Raw genomic sequence first — 15467 nt, forward strand, 5'->3', positions numbered from 1 at the left:
GCCACAGGACAATTATTTCTTAGTCTTCTGACCTCTCAGGCAATGGTCATACATCAGTCCAGGGTCTGTCAGACACGCAGGGGCTAAATTTTGCCAAAGGCCCCCAGAAACAACCTGTACCTTTTTTTTCTTTAAGTGGATGACACATAGGTAGGCAATCTGAAGCTCTAAAGGGGAAAACATAGTTTGTGCAGGTACAAGACGTTTGTAGAACTGTACAATAATATACAAGGACAACATGGTCCCTGTCCTTAAAAACTCGTATTGTAAAGACACAGAGCTCAAAATGTTCATCATTTCTGAAGGGAAAAAATGTTACACAAAGTAGAAGTAATCCTCAAACCTACATTGGCTTGGGTGCCAGATTTATTTCTTTATGTTCCAGTCATGTAAGTCATTCCAGCCATTTTTACACTAGAATATTCAAATCAGTTTATCAGTTTGTTGTTCAATTTTACAATGCATGCCTACAGTTTCAGTGAAACAACCAAAGGTCATTAATGTTTACAGTAAAGGGAATACAGTAAATCTCATCACTGATAGCCTCTATCAATCGTTCAACTGAACTTAATACCAAAATGTACTACTTTCATGATTCCATATTTTTACGCCCTTTTGTATGAAAATCAGTAATGAAAGCATTGAGGAGGAAGAGTTTTTATTTATTATATTCTTCGTGATTACTCCAACACAAAACTGGTAAGAATGAGTACCTTGGCAAACTCAAACAGAGCCAACAGACACAGGTATTTCAAACAGCTAGACCTGGCCATAACAGCTGCAAAGGCAAGAGCACTCTCCCTCTGGAGGACATACTGAATCTATTAGAGATCTACGTCCCAGTAGCTAAGTTGTGGAAATGAAATGTCTATCAGCTGTGTATAATTACATCTGTGGCTTGCTTCATGGGGGCTCCCAGATTTCCAGGTTTTCTGTGGCTTAACACGTTATCATAGATTTTAATCACTGAGCAGTCTCAGGGAAATGAAGGCTATCTGTAACATTGTACCTGGCAGTCATGTCCTTTTATTCTTGAATAATCCCTATGCTCCAGACACAATTATGTACTCAACACTGAGGAAAGATGGGAGACTTGGGAGACCACTGCAGAAGCCCTAAAGCCAACTAGTGAGCAGCTGTCAGTGTGCTGGGTTTCTGCGTGGGGCTGCAGTCTGACATTCTGCTGGTTGGGTCCAGTGCCATGGCAGCTTACGTAATCACACACGATGGGGGTTAGGGAAGGTCGTTGTTACTTACTCTGGAATTATATTCCATGGGTTACTTTATTCCCCAGCAGGGAACCCTGGCATCTGATACAGAAATAATGCATAAGGACAAAATAGCAATGTATTTTCTTAATAAAAATGAAGAAAATCAATGAAGAATGCACTTCAGCCTCCTCTATGACACATTAAAACTCACTACAACACACTGATCATTTGGAAACAACTCCCAGGACTTTCACATTAGCATTTCAAGATCTGCACTGATATTGCATATGAGAACATCTACAGCTGCAGACACTGAAATACACAAATCCAGAAAAAGAAACATAACTAAAGCCAGTGATTCTCACTCCCAAAACCTTTAAAACTTACTCTTAAGCCTTTATATTGTATCCTGAAAGACATACCAGTCTTGCAATTGATTTAAAAGTAGCACAAATGCTCTGCTATGCAAGTTCATACTCAGAGACAGAGGAAGTGGGAGAGAAGCATATATTTCTACAAGTATATATATAAGTTATGTACATTTGGACAACCTTTGCTCATCCCTCTGTACTTACCCAGGACACATTTTTTGCCTTGGGTGTTTTTAGCATGGCAACATGCAAGGCTGAGATGACCAGGAGCAGCCCCACCAGCATGGACAGCAGGATGGAGGGCGAGTCCCAGCGCCTCTGTCCCACCGTGTGCGCAGTCCCTGTGCCTGGCTGGCACAGGCACACAGAGCATGTGGTCAGGTAATGAGAATGAAATTCATCTTTTCTTCCTGATGTGCAATCCAGTCAAACAGAAGCAAATCTTCGCAGAATATCTGTCTTCAGCAGAAGCTGGCTATATTTCTGTATATCCATGAAACCCAAAGTTGGCTCTCCTTGTGGTAAAAGTTAAAAATGAAATTCAAAAGGACACAGTCTCCCAGCCACCTCCTCCTCACAGTGCCGGCTGCTCAACACACTGTAAAAAGCCCAGGGCAGGTGCCAGGAGGAGAACTAGGCCCACCGCCGGGAGCTACGTGTGTTCAGAGGACAGCAAAGAGCCCACTGGAGCCACCGGACTGCTGTTTGCCTGGATGCCTCACAGCACACTGATCTTCTGAGCAGCAACCCAAGCTGGGATCTGTGTCACGCTGCACGCCGCGGGCAGCGCAGGCTGTGGTGCAGGATGGGAGCTGCTCCATGCAGGCACCTGTTGTCCCCACACCTCAGCCCAGTGCCACAGCCAGCCTGGTGTCCCGGGAGCCCGCACACAGCAAAAAATCACTCTCCCTGCTTCTTCTCTTTGTTCCTCTGCCCTTCTGTCCCTTTACTTTTACCTCCTGTCAATCTAGATTACCAGAGCGGATCGAGGCTAAATTTTGCAGCTATCAGTAGTGATTAGAGTGAGTTGATTGAAATCGGATTATACAGGAGGACCTCTGCCTTCTCACTTGGCGCAGGCCAGCACCATTTGCAAAATGCTTATGCTTCGCTGCACAGGATCAGAGTATTTGGAACAGTCCAATCTAAGAGAAATGGTGCAGCAAAAACAACAGACTGCATCATATTTACGGGGGGGGGGGGGGAAGAGAAATAGAAGAAAAGCGATTCTGCATGAATCTGCATGAATGATAACGGCATGAATTTATAGGGGTATGTTGCAAACCATTTCCAGATGGCTGAGTTCACTGAGGTCTCATGGATTCAGCAGGCAGAGTAGGAGAGCAGTGTTAGGTACCTGAAGTGCTGTGCATATGGGCACTGCTGCATACATGGAGGATCTCACGTAAGAGCAGCTGTGTGGTGTCTGAGCACCAAGCAGTGAGAGGCACCATCTCTTCGTGGGACAGTCTGCCAAACCTCACTATTGGTGGCTACACAACTCACAGACATTACAATTCAAATGTGCTCTTCCCATTTTTATCCTAACTACACAAGAACATGACTTGCCTGGGCCAGATTTAAATATATGTATCTAATTATTTAAATATGAATACAGGCTACAAAAGGAGGTATACGTACTATAAAATTACAGTCTTACTGTGGTAGAGAATCGTGAAAAGAATTAAACAAAACTTAAAATATTAAAGAAAATTTGTGGAACAGAATGAGTAAGGGGGTGAGATGATGAAACAAAAAAAAGTGTGACATTCATGATGTCAGATACACAGATGTGGTTTGCATTCTAACATACCATTTTTATAGGACTTCCTAATTAATAACTTAATATTATTCCTTACTCACGATACAGACCTAGATTATGCTCCAAGCATCATCTGTCAGTTTGTACTCATCATTTAACGCACTCATATAAATGCAAATGATTCCACAAATTTAATTTGTGAGTTGTCTACTAATCGAGGCCATACAAGGGTTATTAAGGTTTTCCAAAGATGACAGCATATAGCGTATACCATTTCTTTCCTTTCATTAAAAGAAGCCTAAAAACTGTTTACACTGACTGGGGCAGACAGAAAAGCAAACAAAGTTTTCCAGTTAATTATTATTGGTCTTCTACAGATTTACTGTTCACACTGAAAGTAACTAGAACAAGTATGGTACATATTGGTTTGTGTATGCTAAAATGAATGTTCATATGCACACTTTTTAAATAGATCCCTCCTTTTTAAAAAAATCCATCCACACACCTGGAGCTAAAACACTATCTACCACTTGGCTCACCAGCAGCTTTAACCAGAGGAATCTGGAGACCTTGATTTCTACCAAGGAAATCAGTAGCTGGTAGACAGCAAAAGCTCAGGAGATAGAACCACCTATTTTAAAACCTATGAATTATTGGGCAGTTTAGCAGGTTTTTTTTTAAAAGGAACTTAATTTTTCTACTGTAGATGTCCAAGTATAATCCAACAGGCAGAAATTCTACTATAGGTAAGGAAACTGAAATACTATAGTTAAGGAAACTGAAATTCAATTATCCACCTCTCCCCTCCACTCCCACCCAAAAAAAAAAAAAAAAAAAAAACACTGCAAAGAATGCAGCTATTGAATGTTGACTATATTTGGAAAAAAAAGCTTCTAGCCTTTCAAAGATAACGAGATATAGAAAACCTTAAAACCTTGGATCTTACATGAAAGTTTTTTGAAACACTATGCTATATGTTGGCTGCCTTACATCATGACAGATTGTATAAATCATGGAAAAACACACATTCCAGGAAAGATTATGATAGAAAACAGTAGATTGAACTTGTTTCCTTCAGTGAACTGTAAAGTTGGATTTATAGCTCTAAATTCATAGAATCATAGAATGATGCCTTAACATTTCTCAGTTACCCTTAATTAATAAGTAGACTGTTTGTGAAATATTCAAAACGTGTACATTTCAGTGAAAACTATACAGATACATCTGACAAGTTCATATGCATCCTTCTTGCTACTAATTGCATAACTTCTTACTATTAATTGCAAAATCCAAACTAGATAGAATAATTAGAAGACACTTGTGCAGGTATATGTATACCTGCAAATATTTTACTGAACTATGCAATAGTTCTGGAATACAGATTATCCAAAAACTTATAACTGTTCTCTCATGTGGCATATGGAATAATTCTATGTGGTCTTAGAACATCTCTGGCATTGCTTTCCACCAGTGAGACACTTACTTCTTGGATTCATCTTTAAATGAACTACATATCAAAGCTTCTATTATCCCCTTTGCTTTTAATGCTGACCACAGAATTGCTTGCAAGCAGACCATGAACCAATCCATCATGATATACGACGTTAACAGATGCACAGCGACAAACAGACGCTCAGGATTTATGCACTTCCCTGCAATGACTTTCCCCTGTCTGGACAAGCTGTTGCATCATCAGAAGGATCACTCAAATATCTGACATATCTGGCTGAAACCAGTCAGAGGAAATACTTCACATCCACTTTTACCCACAGAAGTGGTCCACGTTGATATTCTTTCTCTCCATCCAGAAACAATATATGTCTTGAGAAAGAAACCATACATTTTAAAAACTAATACTGAAAGGCAGAAAAAAATCCCCTGGACTTTTAGCCAAATAAAGGCCTGTCCCTTGAAACAAAGATAAAAACAGCATTAGCCACAGACTACAACAAACAAACAATTGTTTTCTAAGCACAAAATGGCATCAGTCAAAGCCTGCGAGGTAAAATTTCCTTGAAACAATAAAGAAGAAACTGATGTTGAACACAATGGCACTGCTCCCTGCTTAGGGGAACCTCCCACCCACCAGTGACACCTCATCATGGGGTGCTTCTCAGGCCATGCTTCTGTGTCTGGTAGAGGCATGTGCTGAAGCACAGGGTGATTTTATTTCAACATCAGTGAAGTCCATCGTATTTTTACCCATCCACTTCTGTTGAAACACTTATAATCTATTTTTGCTCCTCACTAAAGACAGAAGAGTACAGACTTTACGAACAACCATGTGCTCTGGGCGTCTGCATTTTCTCTTAACATCACTGGAATAGATTTCTAGTAAAATATAAATTCTTTTTGTTAGATGAATACATCTCATACACAGTTTTATGAGCAATAGGAAAACATCCCCAACAATCCTTTTAATAGTGACAACTCTGAAATACAGTATTTACTGTATGCATGCATATGTCTCCATACACTTGTAATACAATAAATTACAATTTTCATAAACTCAGATATCTATTTGTTATTTCCTTTCATGTGACTTTGACCATAAACTGGAAAAGTAAAAAAAAAAAAAAAGCAGCACAAAAGTTATTTGGTGAAGAAATAAAACAAATGAAAATGACAGAAAATAAGAATTGTTACTTTCAGTACCAATCTACAGCAAGTTCATCTTTAGCATGTGATAAATAACTTCAGAAGCTAATCTGCTTTCCACTGGTTGAAAATCACACCAATGCATTACAATAGTCAACATTTGTTCATCATTACTATTTCCAGTTATTCGCCATAATCCCAGCATTCTCAAGGGAGTGAAACTTATAGATTGATGTAAGCAGAAGGAACCTGAAGGATCCTTAAGCAGAATTGATTCTATGGTTTTGTGGCCTTTGCTGAATCCCCACTACAGCCAAATTGTGTTTGATAGAAGACCAGGCTGAGAAAGTCTGTCTGCAGCTGGTTCCTGCTTGGGAAGAGCAGACCCTGAAGTGCACAAATCCATTTTAGCCTGAGGAAGGGAAGGAAAACGGCACCAGCCAGTATACAAAAGCCAAAAGTAACATTAACATAAATAAGGTCACATAACATCAGTGAGGCTGGCACAAGCCATGGACCAGGCTGCTGTCCTGGTCACACAGCACCAGGGCAATATCATCCTTACGAAGAATTCTCTGTAAAGCCCCGCTTAAATTTCAAATGATTTGCACTGAAATGAAACTGGACGACGGCCTCCAGTAAGCATCCAGAGGGTCAAAGTCTTATAGCTGGACTGAGAATATAAAAGAGTGGATTTACATCCCTTTAGCACTGTGGTAACTTTCCACAGTGAAACACTTAAAAGTGCAAGAAGGATTCCCAGTGAGAAATTGAGCAGTTATTAGAAGCAGTTCTATTTAAAATGCATCATGTCTAGATATGTTAAATAAATTGATGTCAGATGATATAAATACAGCTTTTACTCAAAGCTGTACTGTCACCAGTATAACAGAATATTATAACTAATTAGGTCTGACCCTATTTACTCTCCTATTAGACAAACTTCATCTTATACAAACAAACTGGAAAACATCTGGCATTTGAGTTTTCTCCTCCTTAATATGAACTCAGCTCACAAAATTTTAGAGCCACAGCTGCTGATGGCTTGTCAGACAAGTGCTCAAGTAAAATGAACTGAATTTATTCTGAAACAGGCCTTAGAAATACTGAACTTTATGTAAAGCAGCTAATTTAATGCCATCTGAGTGCATTACAAATTCCTACTTGAAAAATAACAAATTTACCAGCACAGAGGTTGAAAATTTAGATGTTGACATGACTGGAGAGTCCAGAAATTAGCCCTCTTGTAGGACCCGTGGTGGAATCTTTAATTACAGCTGTTTTTTGCCTGAGGACATGAATCTTACTACAGAAAACAGAAGGTCCTCACCTGATAAACTCTGCTGAATATTAAGCCCAGAATGCCAGACATATTCCGTATGAGTTCACTATCAATCCTTCCTCCCTCTGCCTGTCTGACACTCACAGTGCTTCTGCTTCAGCATATAAGGGATGCATGGCTCAGCTCCCTAGAAAGCTTCCATGTCATGCAATGTCAGAGCCAACATGTATGGGAAGACAGGAGGAGTTGGATAGTGAGGTAATAAGGCTGACAGCATGGTGCTACAGCCCACAAGACCGAGAAGAAAATGAGATGAGTTTACAAATAGCCAGAATTTCCCTAATCACAAAGCTATAAAACCAAGCAAAAACACTGACAACTCAAAACCTGATTTAAAAATAACTATTCTGCAGTTACCATAAAGATATAACCATCATTTGCATGTTTAAAATATATTATCTGAGATATTGCAGTAGACTCAGGGATTATACTTCTCAGAGGAGGAAGAAATTCTTTGGAAGCATCTGCTCCAAAGGTTGGTTTATAAGTTATGTCAGACCTCAACAAACTTCTTTACATGTCTACATTACTACCAGTAAAAAGAACAGATATAGAGATTTCATAACAATGTTGATAAATACAATTAAGAGGTTCAAAAGAGGTCACTGAAAAGTTCACATTGGATATTTGTAAGTAGAAAAGTAATGACATGCTCAAGGCAAAAGAAAATTCACAGTATGTAAATGTAATATTTCAGCGGTATTTTGAGTTATTGCATATAATTAACAATGGAAGAACTGAATACTTGAAGAAGTCAGATTTAATATCTGATGATGTCACTTACTAAATTACATTTGAGAGCACAAAGAAAAACTACAAAAAGCATAGACCAATAATCAATGGAAACCAAAGCAAGACTTCCTGCGAAGGAAGGAAATGCACTATGCATTAAGAAAGGTTTCAATTACTAAGGTAATAAAATAATTCTAACATTTTGATGCAAAAAAATTCCACAGTTCTTGGTAAGCTATAGGAAGTATACACATGATTTTTTTCAAAAACCGTTACTTTCTTTTCTGCAAGTTGCACAAATCTTACATATGGAAATCAAAAGTGCAGTAAATACACTATGAAAGCCACTATCTCAAACCTTTTGCATGCATATCTCTTGAAGTACATTTACATTAAATAAATGCCTTCACTAGAATTACTTACCTGAATAGTTGAGCAATATTCCTTTCTATGCCTTACTATCATAATTACTTGAATATCTTCCTTTTTACTTTTCTATTTTTCTTAATTGTGACTACTTTAGAGCACACACAAAAACAAGAAATGAGCTAATCTGATACATTTAAAATATTTTACATAACACAGCAACAGTAACATTGTATAAGCATAAGTAAATCCAAGAAAGAGTGAGTATAAATGTGGCTGAGGAAACAAAAATATATTTTAACTTAGGCTTTATTTTTGACACTATGAAATACTCCATCAGCTTATACTGTTGTTTGTCCATCTCATGTACTGACTAAAACGTCACTGACTGAAAATCCAAATAATGTAGATTACAGCAATAATTAAAAGCCTTCAATTACACATCCCAAGTTTTAAAATGACAGGATATTTAATTTATTTAATTCCAGATTGCTTATTTTGCAGTGGATTTTTTGGTATCAGATGCATAGATGAATTCAAACCTTCCTGCCACTGAAAGGATTTTCTTATGCATTGTCACTGCACAGCATGGTAAGTTATCTTAATACCAAACAGTTAAAATTGGGCAATGAAAATTTGTGGTGTTTGTTTCTTTTTTAAAGAAGGAGAAGAAGAAATTAAGTTAATTAAATAAAGTTGTTTTTCCAGGTAATATCTATGTATTGCATACATACATTATCCTCCTGGACTGCCAAATACAACCCAGTATAATCAAAATATTGTACTGGAAGAAGGCCACAAGTTGTATCATCTTTCACAGATGGAAATGAATGTTCTGCTAGCAGAGCTGGCTCAAGAGCACATCTCAGTGCGATGGATGGAAGTAATCAGGACCAGCACGTGGCAGAGCGATGCTCAGCAATTTGACCGTCCTGCTAACAAGACTGCTGGGTGGTGTGTGGTGTGAGTGAGACCTGCTGAGCTGAGAAGGCACTGAGCGGGAACAGCAACCTCTGGAAAGTGGAAACATAAATGTGTGAAATAAGAAACAGGAGAGATTCTTGTAAGCCCCATAATTTAACATAAACGTATCTATCCCAGCAACATTCACAGTGCATAACACTTTGTCTGAAATGTATCTTAAATTTAAGCTGTCACTTAGCTTAGGGGAGACCCCTCCATTTGCAGCCTATATAGACAATGCAAACACAAGAAAACTCATTTTTTCAGGTCACCTGTTCTATGAGAAAAGACAGAGCTGCTCCAGACTTTTCCTTCAGCATGGCATAGGCAGTCTGTGCTCCTGAGTAAGGCTGGGGTTGGGGCTGACAGCAGGCATAAGGGTGCAGCCCTAGGCAACTCTTCTGAGTTATCTCCCTGTTCTCCTTCACAGTAAAACGCAGCCATAAAGGCAGCATCAGCAATGCTAGAAAATTCATTTTAACAAACTGCATCAACACCATACTTGTTTCAATCTCCAGGACTTAAGTGTGCTGCGTGTTTGAAGACGGGTCTGCTCTGCAGAGCACAGACCACAGTTTCCTATGTGCTCCTTTTGGTGGTCACCAGTGTCCCTGCTCCTGGACAGGCACAGAGGCCAGATCTGAACAAGTTCTAACTGAAGTAGGAGTACTGGGCCTAGGAACTAAAAACAGTACTGAGCACAGCTTCTACAGCTTGCTGTTGACGTAGCTAAGGCAAGCAGTACTCCATTATATTCCCTCAAATTTGTCTTAAATTCATCTCGTTTTTTTTTTTGTTTTGGGGAAGAACTTTCTCCTGAGTTGTGAGTAGCTTGTATGTTTTACCTTCTCATCTGATTCTTGTTGTGAAATATGACCAATACTCCATCGAAGAAAGTAGGAATTTCTTACCAGGTCCTAAAGTTCTCTGTCTCAGGCCAACCCCACCAATTGGACAAGTTATGACAAGCTATAACACGGTGTCGTGCCATGGTCACAACAGGACATTCTACATATGCAGTTTGAGAAATACACTAGAGAATTTCTCAAGTTCAAATTGAAAAAGTTAATCTACTGAAATCATGGTAAGCGTTCATATTTACACGTATAAATTAGTTTATACTAATTCTTATATTAAAAACTTTCTATCTAATTTTCTAAGTTGAATCATGGATATAGAAAGTAATCCTTTGTTTACAGGATAAAATAAATCACTTTTCCACCTTCTAGATCAGAAATTCCCATTTTGAGTGACGACAAAATACCACAAAAGTTACTGTCACTCCATTTGTGATTCACACATTTGACTTGAAGAGTGCTTTAGAAACTTGCCAGGTACATAAAGAAGAATGTAATCTCTAAGGAAATGACTGTAAATGCAAGTTTTATTTTATAATCTAATTTGTCCTCTTTAGCATGCTTTCAACTTTGAAGCATGGGAGTACAAAAGTTAATTGCAACCCACAGGCGCATGAACACATGACCATCATTTTATCAGCGAATCGCTTTGGGTTTTTCTGATCTTGGCAGTTTTACAAAATTTTTATTTACTGCTGGTTGAATGGTTCTCAGACTTTTTTTTTTTCCAGTGTAACAAACTATTCTTATTTTATATGTATTATATGTATTACTATAAATATTACAAAATATTTTTCTATTACTAATCACCCACGGACTCTGTTTACATGTTTGTTTGTTTTTTTCCACAATAAGTATGACCTCCCTAACGCAAAACATTTCCACCATCCGCTTGTTATTTTTATGGTATCCCAGGAAAATGAAGATCTTTTTCCCCTATAATCATGCCATATCTCAAAGGGACAGAGTCTCACACATGATAAAACTTTGCATATGAAGGTGGACACATTTCCTTTGAATGTGGTAAATGTTTGGCCATGAGTGACAGAGCTGAAAGAACAGAACAGACTTTAAGGACCTCCACCTGTATCAGAAGCCAATGATTCTGGAAAGGTTTCCTGTCTTCTCTATTCTATCTCCTTTTAATTTCTCCCTTGCAAGAAAAAGTTATCTCCTTTCATGTTTCAGGTTTATTTCAATCTACAGGACTTTTGCATTGTTCTTTAACAAGTATAAGACATAACATTTCTCAAATGTTTTGTGGCAAACTCATGGGAAACATGTTCATACATTGTTGTCTTTCTTCCAACCCATATCTGGGACACCCCGGCTTTCCTATGGCACACCTTATGACATTTTCACACGTTGGATGCTTTGGACAAATAGGATATAGCTGTAAATACATGGTAAATTCACTGGGACATTTGACTCATGACAGGCTTGGCTAAGCCATGCTTTGTTGCCCAGGCACTTTTTGATATCTAATATAAGCCAGGTCCAGATAAAAACAAACAAAAAACAGATCTTAAAACTTCTGAAGCAGGCAACAGTGAATAAATGTGTGTGAAGAAAAAGAAAATGAAAAAAAAAAAAAATCCTTCTCCAGCTAACTTTCCACAGATTTTCCTGTCTCTCTACTGCACTCTACCTTTCTGTGTCTCTTAACATCAGGCTATAATCCTCATTGAGCACCTCTTTTTGCTGAAGCTTTCTGTAACCATTCTGATTGCATTCTGTCTTTGTCACTAAGACTTAATCTATTGCCTCCTGATTTACAGATCTGCATAGTCATTCTCCTTATTAAAGTAAATACTATACTGTTTGATTGTGATTAGGCAGATAGTTAACCAAACTAGTTTATTTTTTGGATATTTATAGCAGCCTACAGTGGGTCAAGATTTGTCCTAAATGCTCCTCTTAGAAATAGTAAAATACCTGTTATAGAAAAATCTTGGATTCCAAATTAACCCAATTAAAAACACATGGAGAGCATATTATGTAATAGATTTATCTCACACTTGAAACTTGAAAGACTTGAACAGACCCGTGTATGACGAAGTTAGATTAAAACAGAGAAACCTTGAAAGAGATGTGTATGGAACTTACTGAAAAAATACACAATCACGAAATACAAGAAAAGGATCAGCAAAGAAAAAGAAAGGGACTTCAACTGGAATAGTTTCTGGTAAACCAAGAAGGAAATAGAGAAACAATAATTGAAGCAAGAGATTTCTAATGAAAAATAGAGGTAGCAGATGCCTGTCATAGTAGCCCAAGTTCTGCACATGAGCCCATAGAAAGAAAGGGTTATAAAACGTGGGGATGATGAATTGCCAGCAGTCTGGTTATAAACTCTGAAACAGAGTTTACAGAGCCCAGGGACAGCATGAAGAATCTGACTGCATTTTGCCAGATGGAGAATAACTAGGGCAAAATTCCCATAAAGATAACGATATTCACAACTCTATAATAGATCAAAGTTTGCTAATATCACCTTCAAAATATTTCTTACCAGAAGCATCACAAAACCCAGGAGCACTTCAACACAGATGCAGGATTGCAAGTGTCTGCTGCAGCATTTTCTACAGCTGTTAAACAAACCATATTTCAGTCAAGTGAAGCAGCAGTATGGTTCCATCTAGAGGAAAACTGTGTAAAAGCCACCAATCTCTAATGACTAGTGATGCAACACAATGGAGACAAGGGCTTGCTACTTGAGGTCTCAGTTCTACAAACCACTTTGGTTGATTATTTATTTTTTCATAGCAGTGCTTGCTTAGCTGGACCGCACGAAAAATACTATGTCACAATGATCAGAACTGTTAACATACACATCCTAGACTGTCCTGGCAATATCTACATCCAGAAATAATGTTAAAGAAGGCATGATTAGGAATGGTATATAAAAGTTCTTGGAAACAGAACCTGTTCTCCATGGTATAAATTACATGCTTAAATCAACCCAAAGACTCTCAGGTCCAATTTCATTTCATCTTGTCTTCCCTAGCAAAAAGTTTTTAAGAGTCCACAAACGTAGAAAGTTTTTTTTTTTTACTGTACATCAAGGTCAGGTGTTACTTCATCACATATACAAAATGTAAAGTTCCTTCAGTTTTTAGGAGGAAACAAAAGCTTCCATATGTCTTAAATGGTCTGTTCCACATGTATCTTGATTCTCCCCACTTCTTCTATTTACTAACCAAAAATTACCTTTCTTTCAGCATCCCTACTGGAAGGGGACATCTGTTCACATCAGAACCATGTCGAGACCTTTTTCATAAGTTTCTTCTCGTTGAAGCAGCCTTGGTGTGTTCAGTGCTTCATCAACTTTACCTAGCACAGAGCTTATTTCATATTAAAACAAATGATGTGATTTAGATTTCTATGATTCTATGAAATTCGAAAGCTTTTTCTTCTACTTTTTCCTCTCATTTCCCTTTCATAATTTATTCACCTTGCTATTCTGATTTGATAAAAAGGTAGCTGTCTTTAATACCTTTCATGCTATCTGTCCTCATAGAAGTCAAGAGATTCAATTAGCATTATAAGACAGCCAGTTAATTTATCATGACTTCATGGTCTCATAAAATTGTTATAGAATGCCAACTCATCAAAAAAATCTTTTAAAATTGGCAAGAATACTTTTTTTTTTTTTTTTCCCCACTCTATCACTGGTCACCAAGAAGGAGCAAGAGAATGCGGAAACAGAAGATAAAAGACATCATACCCAATAAGAATGGGGAAAAATACTGGAGAGAATATATATATATATAGATATACATTAAAAAAAAAAAAAACTTCTAAGAAGAAAGGAGAAAACCATTTCTACTGAGTGAAAATAGCAAAACTCACTATATGAGTCAGAGAAAATGGTGGAAGATAGAAAGACTGTGAGTTGAAAATAAATTTTGTATGGCTAGTAAAGATGAAAATGGGTTAGAGCTTAGATGCAACATTCTCTTAAATTAATTGTGTTTATTTTTAACAAGTACTCATTTATTCAGATCTTGTATACAGCACTATACTTTTACACACACGCTTGAGAAGCAGGACTCTCTTTCTCTCAAAAAAATCATAGCCTTGTGGAAGTAAGAACCTTAAGCCCCTTTTTACCTGATTTATTCCCAGTCACGGTATGAATCACAGTCAGGTCTGCAGACAGAGCTTACATGTCCTGAGTCACACTTACTACCTCTAAGAGACAAGTACAGATAGCTATAAGAGTAGGACCAACTGTACACTGGCAACTTATTGTAAAGAATATAACACAGGTTTCAGAAAATAAAGCCACACCTTTTAAAAAAACCACTGGAAATACAGCTTCAGAAAACTCTAACACTGAAGTATTATGTGCAAAGACAAAGCCAAGAGCCTACTTGTAGAGGAGAAAAAGGTGATAAGAAAAGCAGCTTGGTTTCAGGAGTCTGAGCTTTCCTTGCCAGAAGCAATGCAAACAATGTCACTACTTTTATATATCCAGATTAGTGGAGGGTAACAAAATAATATTCAAGTTTAGCAGTTGGTGATAAAATTAATAGAGGAAGTATGAATTCATCTTTAACAGATGAGGACATGTGGACAGGGTAACGTAAGTAAAAGGTAAAATATACTCTATTTCAGCATTCTTTAAACTGTGATATTGCTGCTGACTTGACATTTTAAACATTTTTCATCTATTATTCAAGTACAGTTATATTGCATGCAGAATGAAAGAGAGCAGGCCTTTTTTGTCACAATATTTCATCTACCAGCTATATTGTTATATAATTTCACTTCAGAATGCATAATGAGCTATAAATGTTCCATTTAATTCTCCCACGTGTAAGAAGTTTTTCAAAAGAAGCTCCTTTCACCAGTAAATTAAATTCAGAGGTAGTACCTAGGGAATGCAGCAAGAAGAAAGAATTTAAAAGAGGACAAGAAAATGTATTCTTACTTTGTTTCTTTAAGCAAGGGTTCTACAGTCCAGCTCCAAGAAGGAAAAAAATGGAACAATCAGACAAATTCAGCCACAAGAGTCCAAAATAAGAAACTATGACCATCTAATACATAAAAGATAAAACTCAAATTAATTGGAACATGTAAAGTTTCATGTCAGTGAACTGGAGCTAGAATGGAAACATTCTGGCTTACTCCACAATGTAACTATAACTGTCTGTTAGACAACTGAATGCATGTGGAGGGCAGGGAACTTACTTCCCTTAAATTTGGGCAGTGCAAAGTCTCCACATAGAAAAGTAATATGAAGGAAAATCCTCATAATAA

At 37.6% G+C, this 15467-nt stretch overlaps 1 protein-coding gene across 4 annotated transcripts in view; it reads right to left on the reverse strand.

The window, feature by feature from the left end:
- Positions 1-15467, reverse strand: part of CACNB2 (calcium voltage-gated channel auxiliary subunit beta 2) — a 222020-nt gene that overhangs the window by 138007 nt on the left and 68546 nt on the right. The window lies entirely within an intron of this gene.

The sequence above is a fragment of the Meleagris gallopavo genome, chromosome 6 (genome assembly GCF_905368555.1).
Source record: "Meleagris gallopavo chromosome 6, MGAL_WU_HG_1.1, whole genome shotgun sequence".
Classification (NCBI taxonomy): domain Eukaryota; kingdom Metazoa; phylum Chordata; class Aves; order Galliformes; family Phasianidae; genus Meleagris; species Meleagris gallopavo.